The sequence below is a fragment of the Anolis carolinensis genome, chromosome 6, assembly GCF_035594765.1.
Source record: "Anolis carolinensis isolate JA03-04 chromosome 6, rAnoCar3.1.pri, whole genome shotgun sequence".
NCBI classification, from domain to species: domain Eukaryota; kingdom Metazoa; phylum Chordata; class Lepidosauria; order Squamata; family Dactyloidae; genus Anolis; species Anolis carolinensis.
Window position 1 is genome coordinate 65,962,043 of NC_085846.1, and position 25,279 is coordinate 65,987,321.

Consider the following 25,279-nt stretch of genomic DNA (forward strand, 5'->3'; position numbering starts at 1 on the left):
TTATTATTAATAATAATAATAATAATAGAGTAAAATAAATGTAATCGTAGCAACAACAATAGAGAAAAATAATAAATGTAATAATACCAATAATAATAGAGAAAAATAATAAATGTACCATATATTCTCGAGTATAAGCTGACCCACATATAAGCCAACCAGGACCCTTACCCGAGTATAAGCCAAGGGGGGCTTTTTCAGTCCTAAAAAAAGGGCTGAAAAACTAGACTTATACTCGACTTATACAGTACTCTGCTATTTTTGAGATTTCTATAATACTTTACACCTCCTCCAACTATCAGAACTGTTGAAATGACCGGTTCTACTTTTAGGTAGTTAGGTGACCACCTCTAGCACTTGATTTTGGATGCTATGAAGGAACAGAAAAATTGTTAATTATTTCACTTTTACTGATTTCATTTTCTTTGCCAGGGAATTTTTGTGTGTGTCAGGAGTGACTTGAGAAACTATGAGTCGCTTCTGGTGTGAGAAAATTGGCCATCTGCAAGGACGTTGCCCACAGGATGGCCAGATGTTTTGATGTTTTACTATCCTGTGGGAGGCTTCTCTCATGTCCCCGCATGGGAAGTTAGAGCTGACAGACGGGAGCTCACCCCACTCCCCGGATTCGAACCGCCAACCTTTCGGTCAGCCGTCCTGCTGGCACAAGGGTTTAACCCATTGCGCCACCGGGAGCCAGGGAAATGTACTTCGGGAATGTCTTGCCTCATTTTTTTTTACCAATGGGTATAATCTATTTTCACTGATGGAGAAATGGGATAAGTCTTCTATTTGCGACTCTAGGTAGAAAAATGCCTGGCCCTGCTTAGAGATGTAAAAGATGGTGATGCAGGACAGAGTCTTTTTAATGCAGAAATTGGAAAAAAAAAATGACCTTTTGGGAGTACAACTCTCTGTAACCTAAGCCAAAATGGCCAGCTGTTTCGGGGATTCTGAGAGCTGTGGTCCAAAAATAAACTTTTAAAAATCAGCTCAGTTGTGATCTTGAGACTGTAGTGATCCTACCTACATTTTTCTCTTTTGTGTTCAGACATCAGGGAAAAATTACTTTCTTTCACAGGATGTTTGGGTTTCAGTAAAAACAAATTCATTGCTAGGGGTTTGTTTGGTTTTGAACTGCAACTGTTTTTCTTGGCTGTTTGGCTTTGTTGTCCCAGTGTATTCTGTCACTGTTATTGTTTCTATTTTGATAATATTGCTGTGTATTTTATTTCCATATGCTAATCTAGACAAATCAGAATTCAAAGGCAGGATAAAAATAAACAATAAGTAAATGAATATTCTCCGAATACTTAAGCATTTGTCAATTCTATTAGTCATCTCATCATAATTGATTTCTGTATTTGATATCTGACAGCATGATTGGATAGCTAGTATTTCATTTTTAATGTGTGGTAGCTGGTATACCACAGCATTAGTATTAGTAGAGTGTATGTGATATTTTATACTTGATGTCAGCCCAAATCAATCACATCTAAAGCATACAAACAAGTTTCAACCACTTGAATTTCAAAGTTTGAAGTGCAATTTCATATGCAAAATGCAAATTCAAATATCAGCTTCAAGACCCAAGTTTAAGTGCCCACCTTGAGTATGCCCGATAAAATAATGAGATTGATATAAACACCGATTTACCATTCAGTAGTTAATTCAATGCATTTACTCTAATTGAGATTATCAATTGGGGTTAGGACACACAGAAAAATGAAATACAGTAGAGTCTGACTTATCCAACATAAACGGGCCGGCAGAACGTTGGATAAGCGAGTATGTTGGATAATAAGAAGGGATTAAGGAAAAGCATATTAAACATCAAATTAGGTTATGATTTTACAAATTAAGCACTAAAACATCATGTTATACAACAAATTTGACAGAAAAAGTAGTTCAATACGCAGTAACACTATGTAGTAATTACTTTATTTACGAATTTAGCACCAAAATATCACAATGTATTGAAAACATTGACTACAAAAATGCATTGGATAATCCAGAACGTCGGATAAGTGAGACTCTACTGTAGTACAATCTGAAATATGCACAGATTGTTTTTAGCCATACTTCACATGAATATGTGAAGCTTTAAGAAGTACTGGCTGTTTAGTTTTTCAAAATTGGGATGCTCCACTCAGATATATTATTTATTACCGCATGGTGATAGTCAAATAGCTTACTAAAAGAAAAACATACGCTACCCCATTGTGATAAAAGTAAGGGACTTCATATATATCAGACTTTCCAAACCTAGGGATTATGGATGATGTTATATTACAATCCCCATTATCCCTAGACCATTGGCCATTTGGGCTAGAGATGATGGACTTTGCAATCCAGTACTGTCTGAAGATCCTCAAGCTTCGAAATGTATCTCATGAAACTCACACTAGGAACGTAAATATGCATTCCTAATATTTTCAATGGCAGAAAATTTTGTAAATTTTATTGCCAGGTTATAAACAGTGCAGTGTTCTGCATCCTATGAATCCAAATTGCATTCTCTTTATAACAGCATGAAGAGCATTAAACTGGAAGTAGTTAAGCATGCTGCACTACCATAATGTGATGTGATACACTACTATAGTTTAATAGTGCATTACATAAAATGGCAACCAGTGATATTTACATGTAAGCTGAAATGGCATTCTGAAATATTTTCTCAAAGACTAGTTGTGACAGCTACAGAGGCACCTTTAGAATGGAGGCATCATGTCTCTGCAAATGCTAACGACTATCGAACAACAACAGGAGAAGTCTATTTCCCCTCGTTTCTCTATTTCACTACATAGGGGTCTTCCATAGACATCAAGGTGGCCACTGTGAGAAACAGGTTGCCGGACAAGATTACTCTTTGTTGTGATTCCAGGGTGTTCTTCTTTTGTTCTCTCCAATTCCACATCAACTTAACATTCACAAAAACTCAATGCTGTGCACATTCATTGTGCTGCTCTGTACCCGCACAAGCAGAAATGGTAAACAATCACATGTATGTTTTCATATCAGATCATGGGAGCCTCTAGTAGTATTAACAGGAAATAATAATAATAACGGCGCTCCATGCAGTCATGCTGGCCACATGACCTGGAGATGTCTACGGACAACGCCAACTCTTCGGCTTAGAAATGGAGATGAGCACCAACCCCCAGAGTCGGTCACGACTGGACTTAACGTCAGGGGAAACCTTTACCTTTACTTTACCTATTATTATTATTATTATTATTATTATTATTATTATTATTATTATTATTATTATTCAAGGCCATAAACACCTGGGCCATACCTGTCATAAGATATACTGCTGGCATTATAAATTGGACACAGGCGGAACTGGACAATTTGGACAGAAAAACAAGAAAACTCACGACCATTCATCATTCACTGCACCCTCGCAGTGATGTTGACTGGCTATATCTGCCTAGAAGATCAGGGGGCAGAGGACTCTTACAAGTAAAACAAGCAGTCAAAGAAGAAGAAGAACATGCCCTGGCAGAATATGTAAAGCAAAGTGAAGAACCTGCTTTGATTGAAGTCAAAAATCAGAAACTCCTCAAAGCACAGCAGACAAAAAATCAGTACAAGAAAACCGCACTACAAACTAGAGCTGACAGCTGGCACAACAAAACATTGCATGGAAAGTTTCTTGACAAAATTGAAGGAAAAGCTGATAAGGAGAAGACCTGGCTCTGACTCGCAAATGGGACCCTGAAGAAGGAGACAGAAGGCCTGATCCTTGCAGCCCAGGAGCAAGCCATTAGAACAAAGGTAATTAAGGACAAGATCAAAAAATCAGCTGATGACCCAAAATGCAGACTGTGCAAGGAAACTGATGAAACCATTGACCATATCCTCAGCTGCTGTAAGAAAACCACACAGACAGACTACAAACAGAGGCACAACTTGTGATTTTATGATACGAAATCCAGCATGTCTATCTTGTTTGCTGTGTCATGCAATAAAATAATAATTTTATTTATGTATCCTGCCACCGTCTCCCCAAAGGGACTCAGCACGGCTTACATTCAGGAAGAACACACAGTATAAGTGAACTCATGTTCGCACAACCCATTTAATCCTTCTAGCGTTGACAGAGAAGAACTGTACATAATATCCCAAGTTCATAACATGAGACTTATGCATGTCACACAATGAACTAACCCCAGTGATATTACAAGTGGTAGCCCTAATTATGTCATAAGCATCAACCAGAGACAGGCAGAGAAGGCCATTCAGACAACAAACCACAATGAATGTAGGCCGCCGCAGCATCAACGGACCCAGGAAGGTATAGTCATCGCCCTCCTCAAGTCACGGCAGCTCAGGTTGATTTGTTGTTAGTTTGTTTGTTTGTTTGTTTTGGCAATGAATATTTGCCATTTTGTTACTTTTCTCTGGAAACCACCCTAAGTCCCTTTGGGGAGATAGGGTGGGTTATAAATAAAGAATTATTAAATTGTATGACACAGCAAACAAGATACCGTGTTTCCCCGAAAATAAAACAGTGTCTTATAATAACTTTTGCTCCCAAAGATGCCCTAGGTCTTATTTTCAGGGGATGTATTACTTTTCCATGAAGAAGAATTCACATTTATTGTTGAACAAAAAAAAGGAACATTTATTGTATACTGTACGGTAGTTGTCATCACAAACCAGCATAGCCAGACAAACTGAATCCTATCAATAATTTCTTGTTACTACCATTATTTCCATGTACAACACTCTATGGTACGTACATTTACCAATCCTGCATGCTCTGCTGTTCTGTTCAGCGGGCATGCTTCCAAACAAAAACTTTGCTAGGTCTTACTTTCGGGGGAGGCCTTATATTTAGCAATTCAGCAAAACCTCTACTAGGTCTTATTTTCTGGGGATGTCTTATTTTAGGGGAAACAGGGTAGATATGCTGGATTTCGTATCACAAAATCACAAGTCAAAAACTTCCCAAGTGTCTAGGACTGTGTGATGTATTTTCGGATGATACGAGCAGATCCCAGTAGGATGGCCTTTTGCAGTTGGTAGATCGTAGTTTTGTCAATGTCTATTATTTCCAAATGCCGGCTGAGATCTTTTGGCATGGCACCCAGTGTGCCCATCACCACCGGGACCACCTGCACTGGTTTCTGCCAGAGTCTTTGAAGTTCAATCTTGAGGTCCTGATAGCGGCTGAGTTTTTCCTGTTGTTTTTCATCAATGCAACTGTCACCTGGGATGGCGACATCCATTATCCAAACCTTTTTCTTTTCCACAACTGTGATGTCTGGTGTGTTGTGTTCCATAACTTTGTCAGTCTGGATTCGGAAGTCCCACAGTATCTTTGCGTGTTCATTTTCCACGACCTTTGCTGGTTTGTGATCCCACCAGTTTTTTACTGCTGGGAGGTGGTACTTGAGGCATAAGTTCCAATGAATCATTTGGGCCACATAGTTGTGCCTCTGTTTGTAATCTGTCTGTATGATTTTCTTATAGCAACCGAGGATATGATCAATGGTTTCGTTGGTTTCCTTGCACAGTCTGCATTTTGGGTCATCAGCTGATTTTTCTATCTTGGCCTTAATTGCATTTGTTCTGATGGCTTGCTCCTGGGCTGCAAGGATCAGGCCTTCTGTCTCCTTCTTCAGTGTTGCATTTGTGAGCCAGAGCCAGGTCTTCTCCTTATCAGCTTTTCCTTCAATTTTGTCAAGAAACTTTCCATGCAGTGTTTTGTTGTGCCAGCTGTCAGCTCTAGTTTGTAGTGCAGTTTTCTTGTACTGATTTTTTGCTTGCTGTGCTTTGAGGAGTTTCTGATTTTTGACTTCAATCAAAGCAGGTTCTTCACTTTGCTTTACATATTCTGCCAGGGCATGTTCTTCTTCTTTGACTGCTTGTTTTACTTGTAAGAGTCCTCTGCCCCCTGATCTTCTAGGCAGATATAGCCAGTCAACATCACTGCGAGGGTGCAGTGAATGATGAATGGTCATGAGTTTTCTTGTTTTTCTGTCAAAATTGTCCAGTTCCACCTGTTGTTGTTGTTATTATTAGTATTATTACATACACACAAAACATTTCAAGGCAATGCTCTTGCCCTGAGATTCCTCCCCTCCTCCATGAGCATGGAAGAGAAAGTCCAGGCTCTGGGATCTGGAAGCTCTTAGTCCTTCACATGTTCAGACAAATGATAGCAGATTAATACATTTTTCCTGCATTATTCACTATTTCACTCACTATATGAAATATTGTTGGCCATCCTTATCCATTAATTCTTCATCCACAGATAAAAAATACCCCAACTCCCCCACACCCTCCAAAAAAAAAGCAAATTTTGATTTTGCCATTTTACTGAAGGAACTCCATATTAGTACACTATTGTATATAATGGAACTTGATCATCCACAGATTTGAGTATCTATGGCAGATCTGGTAATCAAACACCAGCGGATACCAAGGTCTCACTGTATATAATTCATGAAAAAGAGTCTACGCAGCAGTCTTCTTCACTACTATATGGTCAATGACCCCCTTTTCTCCAATATTGTAGATCTCACTTGGGGGGGGGGGGGAGTCTGCTCTACTCAAAGGGGGCCTGCCTCCCAGATTGAGAATGGCTGCCTTTTGTTTCCTGGTTAAAGAATTACACAATGGCTCTGCACTGAAAACTCTGACTGCACTCTGAGTCACAGAGGGAAAGAGCGAAAGGTCATGAGATCTTTGCTAATCTTAAACCTAAACAAGGACTGCATGGAAATAGTTGGACTCTGAGCAAAAGAATGGACTCCCGGTTGCTGTTCTGTGTTGACTTAACTGAGGGAGGCCAGACTCCATGGAAGCGTGAGTCACTGGGTGTATTTTGATTAGAATGTGACTTCAGAAAGACTTTGAAACTGTGATCTGTCTCCCACCTATACTTACTCACAAGGGACAGCCCCATGCTCGCTCATAAGAATAACAGCACTGGGAGTAGAGTTTTCAAAGTGCGTGATTTTACTGCAGTAATCCTTTCAACTATTTGGTCAACCATGGGTCAGATAGAGGCAGGGCTGAGAGTCAAAGGTTTCTCCAGAAAACATCCAGCAGAGATTTAATTTCAAATCAGAGACTTTTTGATTCATAACACACAGTACAATCCTGTATCTGTCTATTCAGTTGTCCTTTTTTTAATGAACTGCTTTAGGATTTTTTAAAAGGAAAAGTAATATAGTAATTTCTGAAGTAAAAACAGAGATAGATGATAGATGATAGATAGATAGATAGATAGATAGATAGATAGATAGATAGATGATAGATAGATAGATATTAATAATAGATAGATCATAGATAGATAGACTACTCATTTGAGTATTATGGGACATGGCATAATTCAAAATGTTATTTATAAGTACCATCTAGGTCAGTAGTTCTCAACCTGGGGTCCCCAGACGTTTTTGGCCTTCAACTCCCAGAAATCCTAACAGCTGGTGAACTGGCTGGGATTTCTGGGAGTTGTAGGCCAAAAACATATGGGGACCCGAGACTGAGAACCACTTATCTAGGTAAAGGAAAAGGTTTTCCCCTGACGTGAAGTCTATAGTCGTGTCCGATTCTGGGGGTTGGTGCTCTTCTCCATTTCTAAGACGAAGAGCCAGTGTTGTCCGTAGACGCCTCCAAGGTCATATGGCTGGCATGACTGTGTTGGATTATGGTTGTATGTGTATGAAATGTAAATCAAGTGTTTTCTGCTGTTAGGCAAGAGTGTGTGTTTCAGCAATGAAACAGTTAACAGCAGGCTAGTTAGACTGACAGCCTGCTATGACCTATCAGGCATGATTTCCGGCCTTTGGAGGTCGGGAACTTCCTTCGAACTGAGAAATGTGTTTCTTATCTCTGTTTGTGTTGAGCTGTGCTTGCCGGAGCGAAGAGGCAATAGAAGAATGCCAGCTCAGAGCGATGGCTTTTGCTATGCTTTGTAAATATGTTTGTAGATATTAAATAAATGTTTGGACTTTAGACTAGTAATGTCTCAGAGTCTGACATTGAACAGGAATTGGTGAGGCAGATGATTGCAACCAATTCATCAGGGTGCTGGAGCAGATGATTGATGGAGTTTGAAGAAACCCACCCGGCACGCACCCTGACTTCCACGCTGTCAGACTGCATGGAGCACCATTACCTTCCCACCGGTACCTATTGATCTACACACATTTGCATGTTTTCAAACCGCTAGGTTGGCAGAAGCTGGGGCTAACAGTGGCTAAACGCCGCACAGGGACTGATTTCGATTAACGCAGGGGAGAGTAATTTCATGAACCATATTTAGTGCAGCTAAGCAATGGGGATTCCCTGCTGCAACTGAGGGATACTGGAAACTGCAGAAGTAATTGGCACACAGCTAATTTGGAGGGAGGGAGAAATCTTGCCCTTCCCTGTAAACCCAAGCAAAAGTAAACTGTTGCAGCTACTCCCAACGTTTCCTCCTCATTAATAACATTTCCCATGTTGTCCACACCTTTTTGAGCCACATGTGTCAGATGTTTTCCTCTGTGAAATGTTGGAGGATATGTAAATGCACTTTACCAAAAGTCAGTTCTTTTAAGCTTAATGAAATGTACAGCTGAATGGGCACATATAGGATCACATTTTTACAATTTCATCATAGGGGCTGATTTGCCCATTGTATGCTGCTTCTGTCAGAGTATTTGCAGTGCAGCAGTAGTTGGATGGAAGCAGTGGAACGCAGAACAAAGAGACACTCAGAGACGTTGGTAAAACTATTTACAAAGTTTTACTGTATGCAGCAGTAATCAGCACAAACAGACTTGCAGATGACAGACGAACACAGGACTGGTCTGTTCTCCAACAGAACTTGACTTGAACTCTAGGCAGACAGAACTCAACTCAACTCAACTGATGCAATCGTTATGCACAAACACTTGTGTCTGGATATTCCCTAGTTCCAGCCACACACCAAGGTCATCATAGCTTCTTGGCAATTAACTCTTTTCACACTATGGTACATTCTGGATGATGCAATCAGTTGCAATACAAGCATGGCACAAATTGCATTTAAACACTACCAATACACAAATCCCACATTAACAGCTTCCTCATCCCTTTCTCCATGGAGCCCATTAAACAACACACACCTCCTTCCAGTCAGGCTCCATGGTGAAAAGGGAGAGGAAGACTTCCCATGTCACCTTTGCTACAATGGGGGGAAGCCAGATGGCGGACGCTTCCCTCATGGGATAAAGGTGGTGGTATATCAGAGGATGCAGAATGTGGGGCAATGGGTACTCCAGACCCCGCCAACAGGACCCAACGGATTTGCGAATCCCTCACTTAATGTGATAACTTCCTTAGTCATCATGCTACATTCAATCTGATATGTATCCATTTCACCTTACTTCATATTACTTCCTATTTAATAAACAGCATTCCCCACAAAGCTTCTATTCTTTTAATAGACTAACTCATTCCTAGTTGTGAACTCATAATGCCTTTGAACATGAACTGAACATAAAATAGCTGAAAAGCAATTAGTTACAACATATGAAAACCTTATTAAATAAATTATCATATAAATAAAACCGTCCTATAAATATATTTGTCAGGCAGGCAATGTGTGTTCATGCTTTGGTTACCAAACTGACCACTTTTGCTGCTTTACATAGTTTGTAATTTCTGGGACAGAGAGGTCTCTAAGATCAAAGGAGCCTAGAACAAGAGGGCAAAATAGTACAAAGACTGGCAGAATTCCTCTCCTTTCTCTCCCCTCCAGTCAAAGGTGTCTTCTGTCATGTAAAATTGGAGGAAATTGCAGGAACGGTTTCATTTCCAGAAGCTTGGCATTTTCATTGTGTCGCTAGAATTTCAGTTTCATTCAGATCGGCCCAGAGATGAGAAATGGAAGTAGCTGTTCCATTTGCCACAGCAGCCTATTTGTCTGGCTGGGTTAAAATCAATCATGTCAAAGTGACTGAGTCCATTCTCAGCCAGAGTGTGCAAGAGAGAATGATTTCCAAAGATATGAGTGAAGATAGAGACTATAATTTGTCAGCTACTTTTAAGTCCAAAGCATGGAGTAGTTACTATCTGGGGCTACAATTTCCAGAATTCCCCAATCAACATAGCTAAAAGTGTCCAAATGTAACTCCTCCGAGTTCTGCTTCAATCCAACTATTCCTTTTGTTGATAGGGGAGAGGGATTCTGGAAGTCATAATCTTCAAAAGTAACTTTTCCAAGTTTTGTTTAATTAACAAATCACTGTGTTATGAGAATTCTGAAGTTTCCATCCCCAAAGGTTACTTGAATTCGCTTTGAAACTAACAATATGTTGTTCCTCTCTATTTTCCTGATGAACATCTATATTCAGCTTAATATTCTTTGGAAGACAGTGAGTGTTAATACATTAGGAAAGCTCTTCTGCAATTCAGGGCAGCTTCTCAGCGACTGGTTAGAGCTCTCATTAAAACTAGCGTGCGACTTGAAAGTCAAATTCTCTTTGGTGTTGGAATTTAGCAAGAGGGCTCCCTGTGACGTTCCTGCAGTCAGGACAAAATCTGTGCAAGATCCCCCTCGTGCTTTCTGCTTCCCCAACATGAAATCAATTTCTCTTCTTATTCTGATGCATTTCATTCCAACGCTGCAAAATGGAGTGACATATCTGTGGGCAGAGGGCGTTTTCCCCCTCTTTTCTCCACTGCAAATAGAACAACAAACCCTGGTTTCTGCTGAGTTGGCTGTTCCTTTGCTTAGCTAGCGCTCTGTGTTTTCGTTGGCTTGGGTAGCGCTGAAGTCCTCAGCAGCCGCACTGAGCAGATTGACTGTTATGAATTTTGTAACAGACTTGCTAACTCTCTCTTCCCCTAAAACACACTGTTGGTGTGATCGGCAGCCAGCAGCATAACCAGGGTGAAACTGAGTCTGCAACCCAGTGTTCACTAACTTGAGGACAGAATTTATAAGTAACTCCTTCCAAAATTGCCTGTAGTTCATAATTTTCGACAATAACTAAGGCATAACTTCATTATTGTAAAGGGATGAGGGAGAATTTCACTTCTTTTTTAAAAGCATCATTAATTTTTATAGTTACAGATTACAGGTATGGCCTTTCCATTTAAGTGCTGGTTTATACCATAGGCAGTCTTTTGAAAAAATTCTGGTAGGTATGGTATTCAGTAAGATTTGTAACCTAGAGGAAAAGAATTTTTTAAAGTGGCCATAATTGCAGATAGCAACTATTGCAAGACTGGGTCCCATCTACACTGCCATATAATCCAGTTTTTGAATCCAGACTATCTGCTTGGAACTGAATTAATTGAGTCTACACTGTCATATAATCAAAGCAGATGGGACCTGTAATGCAATTCATTTATGTTTTGAAGTACAGCCAGCTCTCAACGTTCAGTATGGTTAAGAGTGCAGAATGTGGGAAAACGTTGAATTTAAAAAGTGATGTTTTGGTTAACTTCTCTTTTAAAAACACCTCTCCATGAATCTCTAAATCATTCAACATGACTCTTTGGTCAATTACCATAACCTTATGTTAGTTTGATTATTCAGTGATTTGATTAAAATATTCTCTTTCGGAACCTGTAGTGCAACTCTATGAGAATCTTCTGGTAGAAAGAAATCATAGAGTTGCACTGGAGGATCTTGAGATTCCTAGAGATAACATTATTCATCAAATCAATGAATACTCAATTCTACTAAGGTCAAATCCACAAATGTGAAGAACCAACTGTGACTTTCAAAATTATGTCTGGAAATAAGTCCCATTGTGATCCATGTTTCTGGATATGCAATATAGGATGACACTAAATATTTTGGGTTTTTTTCTCCCATGATTGGGATGAAGACTTTCAAGTCAATACAGATTATCATTACATAATTATGTAATGTCTCCAACTCCAGGCAGTCTTGGATGACATACACTTCCTTGATCCATGTCAGGCCAACTTTAGAGTAGGATACGGAGTTGAGACTGCTATGGTCTCCTTAGTGGATGATCTCTGTCTCAACATCGACCGGGGTAGTGTGTTCCTGTTGGTGCTTCTAGAGCTCTCAGTGGCTTTCAATACCATTGACCATGATATCCTTCTGGAATGCCTAGGGGGGCTGGGAATCGGAGGCACTGAGCTGCAGTGATTCCAGTCATACCTCTCAGGCAGGTTCCAAATGGTGGAGCTTGAGGATAGCTGCTCCTCAAAAAAGGAGCTGTTATGGGGTATCCTACAAAGTGCCATTCTATCCCCAATGCTGTTTAATATTTACATGAAGCCGCTGAGAGAGATTATCTGTAGGCATGGAGTGGGATGTTATCAGTATGCTGATGACACCTAAATATATTTTTCCATGCCTTCAAAAACAACATGAGCTAAGGATAGTGTCTCCTCTGAATGAATGCCTGGAGAAGGTAATGGGCTGCATGAGTAAAACCAAATAGAAACTGAATCCAGATAAAACAAAGATGCTTGCCATCAAGGGTCCTAAACTGGGGATAGAGGTGTGTCAACCAGTTCTGGATGGGGTTACACTCCCCTTGAAAGACTGTGTTCACAGTTTGGGAGTTCTCCTAGATCCGTCTTTCCAAATGTTAGTCCAGGTAGGTGCAATGGTCAGGAATGCTTATTATCAGCTTTGGCTGATCTGCCAGCTGTGCCCATTCCTAGATTTGGAGGACCTTAAGATGGTAGTGCATGCACCTCAAGGTTGGACTTCTGCAATGTGCTTTACATTGGGCTACCTTTGTACAAAGTTCATAAACTCCAGTTGGTTCAAAATACGGCAGCTAGACTGGTTACAGAAACATCTAGGAGTAAGCATATTACACCTATCCTAAAGTCACTCCACTGACTGTACAAATACAAGGTGTTGTTTTTGATCTTTAAAGCCCTACATGCTTTGGGTCCAGGTTACCTAAAGGATTGCATTCTTCCATACAATCCGCCTGAACACTCATGTCCTCCGGGTGGTGTCTGCTCCAGCCTGCCAGAACCTGAATGGCAACTGTCATTCAGAGGATTTTTTCATCTGCTGCCCCAAAACTGTGGAACGACCTGCCGGTAGTGTGTGTTCTTTATTTAATCTCTGTTTTGTGTATTTCAATTCATATTTTATAGAAATATGTTTATGTATCTTTTATAGAAATACATTTCAATATGTGTATTTGTGGTATTTTTACAATGTTTATGAGTTTTAATTATTCTGTAACCCATCTCAAGCCATAAGGAAAAGTGACCATATTAGACATGAGCGATGGTTCTCAGATGATCCTTATGAGGCAACATGGCAAGCAATATGAGGCAACTCTTGCAGTAAGCTTCGTTAGTCAGGCCACACTTTTAAATCTATCAGTATTTCAGATTCCAACAGATCCTTAACCCACTACAATAAAACCTTGACTTAAGAGCATCCCAATTTAAGAGTGTTTTAGTTAAGACCATCGCTTGGCCTCAATTTCACTTTAATATACAAGCAGCATTTTGAGTTAAGAGCTAGCACCAGAGGGAGAGCTAGCAGGGGAGTACAGGGCTTTAGGGCTTTAAGAGAGCAGCCTCATTGCCTCATGCCCATAACTGCTTTGGGAGATTGCTGTTGGCTTTGTCCTGTCCGTTTTGAGGAATTTTGGGTTAGTTGATTTTGTGTGATTTTTATTCCTGGTATGTTTGGTTTCATGAAGAGAAGCAGGGAGAGAGAGCAAGAGAGGGGGGAGGCTGGAATGAGTACAGTATAAAGAAAATGATGCTTCTGCATCTTCACTTTGTGTTTCCCTGCCACAGTTTTGTGCTTCTACCATTCTGCCACAACTTTGTGCTTCTACCACATTAAATTTGATCTTTCTTTTTATTGTTCCATGTGAATGTACATTTATACATTATTAGTTATTTATAAAGTACATTTTCTTATTTAAAAACATGCAATAAAAACAATTGGGGGTGCAGAATGGATTAATAGCATTTCAATGCATGTCAGTGGGAAAATTAACTTAGAGATAAGAGCAATTTGAGTTAAGAGCTCAGTCACAGAATGAATAAAACGCTTAACTCAATTCATCACTGTATTCATACCACTCCCTTGCATGGGGTGAAGTAATCTCAGGATCAAAACTAGATGTTAAGGATTCTGTGTGTTCTCTGCAATTAAACAATTTCCTTTCTCTCAATGAGATTTCCTCAGCAATCAGACTTGCAAATTTATCTTTGAAAGCATAGTTGTAAAACTGTGAAATGCAGGATATGTAGGTGAGGCAAATGATGCAACTATGACGAACAGTTGTATTGAGGAAACTCTTCTAAAGAAAATAGGTTGGTATGACTGAGATTGAGTGTGGACCAAGGGCACTAGTTAAAAGGATAAAGTTACATGTGCGAAGCTGAAGGGGACAGCGGGGGGGGGGGGGGAATCCATAGGATTGTGGGGTAGCAGGGTTAATTTGTCACCCAGCACCCATCACTCGCCCATCACATGCCGAAAAACATACCTTTCCAGCATGCACCCATGCAGTCCCCATGATTTTCTGTCTGAACACAGGTAGTCTCCCATGTTCAGATTTTCCCCTCTTGGAAAGCTTCACCAACACAGCCAGCACAGAGTCCCATGGGAAGTAGATGTGCATCATATGATGAAATCTGGCGGGTTTCATGCTGTCTGTGTGAGCAAAGTGTTTTATGACAGTGAATTTTCCCCATGTGATGATGTCCTAACTGAATTGAAAGACCCCAAGTATATCTGCATAGTGAAAGCTAAGGTATTTGTTGTGCCAGTTTCTAGAACTGTCTGATCTGTCCCTAATTGTATGTGCATTGGTTACATCGCAATTGTATTACTGCAGTATGCTGCACATTCGACCGCTTTTTAAAAGGGCTCATAAATTTTATTTGAGCCAAAGAGATGCCACCCGATTGACTGGCTATAGGAGACAAACAACTTTCTTGTTGCAACAACTCGGCTGGCTGCTGGTTACAGTAGGACCCATGACAACAAGGGTGTGGATGAAGTTTACTGCCATCTGGTGTCCCCAGTCTGGGAAATATGGGGTGACAGTGGGGACAAAGTAGCTGGTTTCATGTCAGATCTGGCCAAACTGTTCCCATATTCCCTAAATCAGGGGAGCTTCCATTTTGAACTTCTTCGGTTTGTATTGAAGACGCTTTAGCTTTCCAGATTCGAACATAACGATGCTTTTAAAATGTCTTGTCTCCCCACCACCACCACCTTCCTGCTTTATCTCTAGTTGCAACAAACTGAGCTCAAACTGCCAAAGTAATTTTCTCTCAATTGCCATATTTACTCGAATCTAACGCTCACCTTTTTTGGCTAAGTGTCCTACCCAAAGTTGGGATGTGCATTAGATTTGTGTAATTCAGTAATGTAGTTTGGTGAGGCACGAGCATTCTTTGGCAAAATACAGCCTCTAGGATTCCATAGTATTGAACCAAGGCAATTAAAGTGGATTCATTCTAAAGCATAGATGCAGCCCAAGGTTTTCTTTTCCATGACTGGTGTTCTAACACAATTGATTATAATGAAGGAATTCTAAGCTGGCAGCAATTGTCGTGAGCACCTTTTTTGGCCAAATTACAAAGAGCGCACTGTGTAGTAATGTGCATTACATTCAGCAGCAAATCCTTTCTTTGGTTTCGGGGTTTGAAAACTGAGGTGCGCAGTAGATTTGGTGCATTAGACTCAAGTAAATCTGGGTAACTCAGTGAGAGTAGACTGCAGCTTATTTTTTTCCATCTTAGTCACATTCTGATCAGTTTTCATCTATGAAATGTTGAAAGGTATTATTCTACATCCAAATTCCCTGTTGTTATGTATCTAATTATATCTATCTATCTATCTTTCTATCTCAGATTTTTGCATCTACACTTACCAATCTTCTAGTTAAGCTAAACATTATCCTTCAGTTTCCAACTGATGCTCCTTTCCCCTTGCATCTCATTATCACTGGAACACCCTTCCATCTAATATCCAGACATCTCTATTTTTACATGTAGGCATCTCTCCTTAAGGAACATTTTTGTGCCCTGGCTTCTTCCTGGTTGACCCTCCTTTCCTTTTACTTAGCTTTCTTGTCCTCCCTAATGTATCTTGACTTTAATCATAGATTTGTACGCCTCAAGGCAAGACCTGTTCTATTTTTAAATCCTTCTGCACATCACCTTGAGATTTTAGGCACTTTATAAATAATAAATCATAATAACAACAATGCAATGCTTTGGTGCAGGACAATCGAAGTCTGCATTTGGTTATGCAAAAAATCATTGTGTGGAGTTAAGATTCTCACGACATTTAGCAGCACAGTTGAGCAGCTGATGCATGGAACATGAGAGGCACAAACACGTCTTAACAGACTCTTAGTTACCCAATAATATTGTAATAATATGTATACAGATGACTGTCTATGTACAAGGTGTTCACTGGGGTTTGGTTCCGGGACCCTCCAAGGATACCAAAATCTGTGGATGCTCAAATCTAAATATATACAACGGAGTAGTAAAATGGTGTCCCTTATCTAAAATAGCAAAATTAAGGATTGTACTTGTTTAACCATCTTGTGAGCTGACTTCGGTCCCAGGGTGCATCTACACTGGAATGAATGTAGTTTGACATCACTTTAGCAGCCATGGCTCGATGAAATGGGATCTTGGGATTAGTAATTTGGTGAAGTACAAGCACTCCTTGGCAGAGAAGGCTAAAGACCATGTCAAACTACAGCTCCCATGTTTCCATAGCATTGAGCGATGGCAGATTAAGTGGTATCAAATTGCTTTCATTATCCGAGGTAGATCAGACCTGCACAACATATAGCCCATGGGCCACATGCAGCCCCGAAAGGATTTTGGACAACCCAAAGAGGTGGCCATTCTCACCGGTTCCCCTGCCACCCATCATAGGAGTTGTAGTTTAAATCGTCTTTAGTTTTCCCTGACAAAAAGCACTGGTACTTCACCAAATTACAACCCAGATTGATAGCAAAGGGCATTCCCTTTCCATTGGCTCCAACCTAGGAGAGGAAGAGAGGGAAAGAAAGCCTGGAGCAAGAGGATGGGAGGTGGCACATCATGGAGGCACATTCCATCTTTCCTCTCTAAAACGTGGACCGTCTACAGATGTCACACTCAACTACTGGAATGAATCCACCAGCGTTGCCTCTGAAAAATCCTGCAAATCTCTTGGAAAGACAGGAGGCAGGGCCGGTTCATAATAGAAACCTTTGAAGCTGCCGCTTCGGGCGCAACCCTTGTTGGGTGCTCTCGCGGCGGCAGCGGCGACCAGTGGGTCGCTTGCCACAAAACAAGGAAGTCCTTGCTATTCTCACGGGATTTCGTGAGATTTCTGTGAGATCTCGCGAGAATAGCAAGGACTTCCTGGAGTTCTGTGGCTGGAGAGAGCACCGCCGCCGGTAAGTTGGGGGGGCGTAATTTTGGGGGTGCATGCGGCCCTAGGTTTGCTTACATAGTGAAAAATCCTAGGGCCGCTGCTGACAAGAGGACAAATGTCAGCATGCTGAAAGAAGCAAAGACCACTAGTACTGAAGTGATTCTCCTATGCCATCAACTCCGCTGGACTGGCCACGTTGTCCAAATGCCCGATCACCATCTACCAAAGCAGTTACTATACTTCCAACTCAAGAACGGAAAATGTAATATTGGTGGACAGGAAAAGATATTTAAATATGGGCTTAAAGTTAACCTTAAAAACTGTGGCATGGACTTCGAGAACTGGGAAGCCCTGGCCCTTGAGTACTCTAGTTGGAGCTCAGCGGTGACCAGTAGTGCTGTGGAATTTGAAGAGACATGAATGGAGGGTGAAAGAGAGAAATGTGCCAAGAGGAAGGCGCGTAAAGCCAACCCTGATCCTTCCACCTGGAAACCAATGTCTTCACTGTGGAAGAACATGCGGGTCAAGAATAGGGCTCCACAGTCACCTACATATCCACCACCGGGACACTACACCTGGAAGACAATCCTACTCGGACAACGAGGGATTGCCTAAGTACCACCTACTTAACCCACCTACCTTCGTGACCGCATCTCCTCCTATGAACCTGCACGGTCTCTTCGCTCGTCAGAGGAGGCCCTCCTCTCGATCCTACCACCATCGCAGTCGCGGTTGGTGGGGACTAGGGAGAGGGCCTTCTCCGTTGTGGCCCCTCGTCTCTGGAACTCGCTCCCCAAGGATATCAGGCAGGACCCTACCCTCCTCACCTTCCGAAAGAGCCTGAAAACTTGGCTCTTTCAACAGGCCTTTGGAGACTGATCTCCACAGTAGGTTTAACCGTTACCATCTAAAAATAGTCCCTTCTATACACCTTCCCCGGCACGTTAATGGGAATGATTGCTCGGGTAACCCCTTTTGATACTGATATAATTGCACTTTTGGCCCAGTATATTTTGGAGCCAACCCTAGATTTTATCATTATATTTGTATGTGATTTTATGACCTGTTTTATTGTTTTATTGTTGTTGTTGATTCATTTGTTTTATTGCTTTGTTTTTATATTGTTGATGTTCGGGCTTGGCCCCATGTAAGCCGCCCCGAGTCCCTTCGGGGAGATGGGGTGGGGTATAAAAATATTATTATTATTATTATTATTATTATTATTATTATTATTATTAAGTAAGTCTACTAGAATCCCTTCTGTTTTTGTTCTGTGCAAATCCATTCCGTTTTGTTCTGGTTTTGGTTTGAATTTCGGGTGCCCCCTGTTTTGTTTTGGGGCAGATTCTTCCCGAATTTTGAATCCAAATGGTTCCAGAATCTTTCTAAAAACAGAACGGATTATGTGCTATTTTGCAAACAACTACCCTGTTTCCCCTAAAATAAGACATGTCCAGAAAATAAGACCTAGTAGAGGTTTTGCTGAATTGCTAAATATAAGGCCTCCCCCGAAAGTAAGACCTAGCAAAGTTTTTGTTTGGAAGCAGGCCCAACGCCTGCCAAACAGAACACCAGAGCATGCAGGATTGATAAATGTATGTACCAGATATTCTTCATGGAAAAATAAGACATCCCCTGAAAATAAGACCTAGAGCATCTTTGGGAGCAAAAATTTATATAAGACACTGTCTTATTTTCGGGGAAACACGGTAGTTTCTAGAGGAGCTTTGCAAAAGGGATGTCCAAATCCTTAGGTGTTGCAGGGCACAGATGACCCAGTGTATCTTTGCATTGAAATATCTCCTGATTTCCCCTTTAGACCTTGGACAGATGAAAAGGAGCATCCATGATGAAGACCGATGTGGGTCCAAATACCACCATGAGTGACTCCAGAGAAGAAGTGGAATTCCACAGTGAATTGTAAAGTGAGGCCAACGCATAGTTGTCTATTGGGCGTTTATGTTTACCCAGTGGTAGTTTCCACATCTGAAAGAAGCGGGTATGTTCACCTGAGTTGCTTATCAGGGGGGAACAGCAGGCCTCCACAGCAGTGAGGGTGTTAAGTTTCTCTCCATAAAGGCTGGCAGATTATCTTCACCGGTCCTCATATGGCCATCTGGCACAGATGCACATGAGGGGGATTAAACATGTAAAAAGCAGGAACAGCAACAGCTACCAACAACAAACATTTTCATAATGGTAGTTTTCGGGTGTGAAGGGGGGGAAAGATAGAGAATGCATTGACGGTCTAATTTGGATTCATAAAGGAACCTATTAATCAGAGGCTTCAAAGAATTGTCTCAGAACTTTTAATCAGCGGCTGCCTTTTCCTATGGAAAGGGAGGAAGTGGGCTCCGCTTATTTCTCTGAAAAAAAACACAGCTCCCTATTACAAAGCAGCCTGGGCAAGGAACCCAGCGGGGAGTCTCTTTTCACCCACCTGGAGAAGCGGCTCTGTGAATGCTCATTTTCATTAGCGCAGGCCTTGCCAGCGCTTCAAAACCCTTTTCATTTTGGTTGCCAAGGCAACCTTGAACCGTACTGCGGCACACGGGTGTTGCCCATCGACTGACGCGTGTGCATAGTGCCACTTTGCCGGAATAAAGAAGCAAATAAACACGAGGAGCGGTGCCTTCAGTTCAAGGCAGGGCCGTATCTTTTGTCGTGGACATCTGATGCTGGAAGTGACAATCCAGCCCAGAAAAAAACAGTGGATGGAAATCAAGAAATGGTGAGATGCGCTGAATCCCCTTTCTTTATCTCTTACAGGCCTTCTTTTGAGGACGGCAGAAGGATTTAGCCCATCACAACGCACGAACACAGGCCCAAAATGGGTTAGATTTGTAGCATGGTCATCCCAACTCTAGGGCACAAAGAGGTGCCTCCTCGGACACATTTTGAATCTTGCAAAAGGCAATAAGTGCCTTTTAGCTTATTATGATTACAGTAGAGTCTCACTTATCCAACACTTACTTATCCAACGTTCTGGATTATCCAACGCATTTTTGTAGTCAATGTCTTCAATACATCATGAAATTTTGGTGCTAAATTCATAAATACAGTAATTACTACATAGCATTACTGTGTATTGAACTACTTTTTCTGTCAAATTTGTTATATAACATGATGTTTTAGTGCTTAATTTGTAAAATCACAATCTAATTTAATGTTTAATAGGCTTTTCCTTAATCTCTCCTTATTATCCAACATATTCGCTCATCCAACGTTCTGCCGGCCCGTTTATGTTGGATAAGCGAGGCTCTACTGTATATTGTTGCAACTACAAATGAGAGGAGGTGCCCCCGGTGGCACGGCGGATTAAACTGCTGAGCTTCTGAACTTGCTGACCGAAAGGTCGGCAGTTTGAATCCAGGGAGTGGGGTGAGCTCCCACTGTCAGCCTCAGCTTCTGCCAACCTAGCAGTACGAAAACATGCAAATGTGAGTAGATCAATGCAGTCATACTGGCCACATGATCTTGGAGGTGTCTAGGGACAACGCCAGCTCTTTGACTTAAAAATGGAGATGAGCACCAACCCCCAGAGTCAGACACGACTAGACTCAATGTCAAGGGGGAACCTTTACCTTTTAATGATCTATAAAAATACTATATCAATGGATTCTTCTTCCACGTTTTTAACATTATGCTATAGAGAAGGAGCCCCCGATGGTGCAGCAGGTTAAACCACTGAGCTGCAGAACTTTTCTGACCAAAAGATTGGTGGTTTGAATTTGGGGAGTGGGGTGAGCTCCCACTGTTAGCCCCAGCTCCTACCAACCTAGCAGTTCGAAAACATGCAAATGTAAGTAGATCAATAGGTACCGCTTCTGCGGGAAGGTAACAGCACTCCATGCATTCATGCTGGCCACATGACCTTGGAAGTGTCTACAGACAAAGTTGGCTCTTTGGCTTAGAAATGGAGATGAGACCACCCCCCCCAGAGTCGGAAACAACTAGACTTAATGTTAGGGGAAAACCTTTACCTTAACCTTACAAATAAGAGGAGATGCTTGTACAATTTTCTACCTTATGGTACATCTACACTGTTGACACCATTCTAACTGTTATGGCTCCAATACAGTTGGAGTTTTACAAGGGCTTTGACCTTCTCTGCCAAATACTGCTATTACCTCGCCCAAATGCAACCCCCATGTTTATGTTGAGCAATGGCAATTAAAGTGGTGTCAAAGTGCATTACTTCTACAGTGTAGGTGCAGCCTCAGGCACTGAAGTAGATTTGCTAGTCTAGGGTACCATGTGCATTAACTTTGGAACCAAGGTGTCATTTGCTTCTGTTCATCAGGCACAGAATGTCTTGTTTGCCATTTGCCCCTGTTTAGGTAATTCACAGCATTCGTATTAAATTCCAGAAATACACATATAGAGTCAGGTTTTTTTAGTTCAGTTTTATTATTAAAGCAAAAAGCCACAACCCCACCCCCCCAAATACAATATAATAAAATATTAGAATATAATGCAACAACACTTTTTTTCATGTCAGGAGTGACTTGAGAAACTGCAAGTCACTTGTGGTGTGACAGAATTGGCCATCTGCAAGGACGTTGCCCAGAGGATGCCTGGATGTTTGGCGTTGTTACCATCCTTGTGGGAGTTGTTGTTACCATCTCATGTCCCCGCATGGGGAGCTGGAGCTGACAGAAGGAGCTCATCCACACTCTGTCCTGATTCGAACCGGCAACCTTAAGATCAGCAACCCAACTTTCAAGTCAGCAGTCCTGCCAGCACAACACATGAAAAATGTTCATAATGAATTAGAATAATCACATCCTTACAAAGTATATTAAAACAAAAATACAATATCACAACATCACAAAAATGACAAATTTACAATCTATTAATTAAGAGAGAAAAGTAACCTAGAATGAAATTGTTCTTGTTGTGTGCCATCAAGCCATTTCCCAAGTAAGGTGTTCTATAGTGATCATGGGGCTTTCTGAGGCTGAGAATATGTGACTTGGCCAAGGTCACCCAATGGGTTTTCATGATTGAGCGGGGATTCAAACCCTGGTCTCCAGAATCATTGTCCAACCCTGAATCGACTACACCATGCTGGCTATACTTGGTCTAATTGTCTGTTTTGCTTGCCACAGAATTATTCAGCTTTGACTTTAACTTGTTTTGACAACCAAAGCTCCAAGAATGTGATAAATATATCTTGATCAGATAATAGCATAATCAGTTTCTCCTGACTTGTTTTCCCTAAAAGTTGTTCTATGATGACTGCAAATAAGAAGTAAAGGAATAAGCATTGGATTATTAAGAAGTGTGAGACCTGTGATTTAAGGTACAAATAACATTTAGTATAATGCCAAGTTTTTAATTTTGTGTTTTCAAATACATTACAACTGTACCCTCGGTTTGCTTCTGACATGATAAATAAAAAATAAGGTTACTGCCATAACTAAAAATCTACTCTAGAACTGCACTCAGACAAACTGGTCATGAAGGAAAATGTGTATTCAAGGTGATTAATCTGTTTTCCTTTCCATGATGGGATTTGCTCAAAAATACACTTTTTAGTAATCAGACCTGCAAATTAAATTTATATTTATCTTCCAATGACCAATTACAACATCCGGCACACTCCATGCAAGATAGACTATGACAAGCAGAGATCTGTATCTTTTGAGATCGTTCCTTCTTCTAAAAACATGGTATCATCTAATTTGAGAGAGAACTTCACTGTCGACCTTCATCTACAAAGTTGAAGTTTATGGAGACAAGAAGAGCCTTTTAGGTGTGGGTTTTAAATTATGCAAAGGTTTCCTTTTTTGCTGTTTCTAAATGGACCTTTCAGGACATTTTATATCTTCCACATCTTAGTTGATTTCTCAAGACGTTTTTAAAACTCTGGAATCCTATACATGCTATGCGCAAAAGTAAATCCCATCAAGTTCAATAGGACATAATTCCAGTTAAATATATATATAGGAGTCTGTCACTGATAGCATTTTTATAATGCTTTATAATGATGCCTTTATTGCTTTTGCTTTATTGTTGGGTTTGCTTTTGTGTGTGTGATTTATATTCTTTCATCTGTAAGCTGCCTTGAGTTTGATTTTATCATTGAAAAGGGGGATATAAATGCCAAAAAATAAATGTTAAGCTTAATATAGTATAACAGAGGTGAGGAACTTCCTGTCCTATAGATATTTGGACTTCAGTTTTAACAGTACCATAGCATTTGCCATGCTGTCTACAGCTAATGATGAGTCCCTTCGGGGAGAGACGGCAGATTATAAATAAAGTGTTATTATTATTATAGACCAAAAGATCTGGAGGGCCAAATATTCCCCATTCCTAGGGAGACTGAATTTCAGCCCAAGGGAGATTCAATCAAGAAAGCCATGACTTTCAGTTTATAAGGTGTCAGCAGAGCAGTTAATAACCAGGGTTCTTGGAGGTCTCTCATTCACAGGGTTACCATAGTTGAAATCAACTTTAACTCAGATAAAGGAAGACGCTACATAACAGAGCTATCTGTTCAGATGTTCCACCTGAACATCAGGAAGAACTTTCTCACTGTGAGAGCTGTTCAGCAGTGGAACTCTCTGCCCCGGACTGTGGTGGAGGCTCCTTCTTTGGAGGCTTTTAAGCAGAGGCTGGATGGCCATCTGTCGGGGGTGCTTTGAATGAGATTTTCCTGCTTCTTGCAGGGGGTTGGACTGGATGGCCCGTGAGGTCTCTTCCAACTCTACGATTCTATGATTCTATGAATCTATCTTATGGGGAGTTCTCATTTGTTGGAGGTATTCAAGCAGAGGTTGGATGCCTGTCTCCTAGGGATACTCATTTTACATGGTTACACTCATCTTCCTCCACTACTACCAGGCCCAACATTCCACAGTTGCAGGATCTCTTTCCTCAGTGCAAGAAACTGTGGGTATAATCATAGAGATTGTCTTGATCACTGACTCATAGTTGGATGTACTCTACTTGTGACAGTTCTGGAACCATTGGATGCTAGTCCATGGTGAGCATCCAGGAAATAATGGTTGCCATAGCCAAAGAGTATGAACATGGTGGCAAACCCTAGCTCATCATAAAATAGTAATTGGAAGTTCCTCACATTAAATAGCATGAGAATTATTGACCTACTGTCATGCTCACCCATGTCATGCAACTATCAGCTCCACGGTCCAGGCATAGAGCACATGGCCAATGGCCAAAAGAGAGGTGGGTTCTGGTATGAAGGTGTCAGAAGGTGGGTTCTGGTATGCGGGAAAGGGCAGGCACCAGGCAGCAGAGGTTTTGGGTTATTAATAACATTGTAGGTAAGCCCCTATACAGATGGGCAGTAGTGCTAGACTCTTGTATTCAGAACAATAAAGATGTATGGTATCTTCATCCCCTGTGTGTCTTGGTGTGTTCTTTCAAGAGAAGACTAATAGGTCCCCAGAAGGGATACAATGATCAGTTTTCATTCCTGATGCAGTATTGCACATGCATCAAACTCTAGGCCCATGGGCCAAATCCAACCCATGTCATTGTATATGGTCCTCCAGGTGCTGGAGTACAACTCCTGCATTCGTCATCATTAGACATCATGACTATAACTGATGGGAGTTGTGATACTGTAACATTTGGAAGCTGCAATTTGTCTTGTTTAGTCAGGACAGTGGGGTTTGGATTTAAATACAAGGCTTGTGGATATGATGTCTGACTTTAAAATATCCTTTAACCTTTCCCCAACCTTAGAGCCACAAGTGCTGTTGGGTTGCATTCCCCATTATCTCTAGTCTGCATAGATATCATCAAAAGTGATGGGAGTTGTTGTTCAATAACATCTGGGGATCCAAATGGGCTAAACACTAAAGACCACCAACCACTATGTAAAAGGATGATAGTTGGTCCTCTGTATCCACAAATTCTCTATCCGTAGGTTAAAACCAACCATAATCA

At 41.1% G+C, this 25,279-nt stretch overlaps 1 long non-coding RNA gene across 1 annotated transcript; it reads left to right on the plus strand.

Moving 5' to 3' along the window:
* The first annotated feature begins 6,728 nt into the window (after positions 1 to 6,728).
* LOC134292395 (uncharacterized) lies at positions 6,729 to 24,724 on the plus strand. Its single transcript, XR_009999624.1, has 3 exons — positions 6,729 to 6,819; positions 19,176 to 19,355; positions 20,126 to 24,724. It is a non-coding gene; the product is annotated as an uncharacterized LOC134292395 (long non-coding RNA).
* The last annotated feature ends 555 nt before the right edge of the window (positions 24,725 to 25,279 follow it).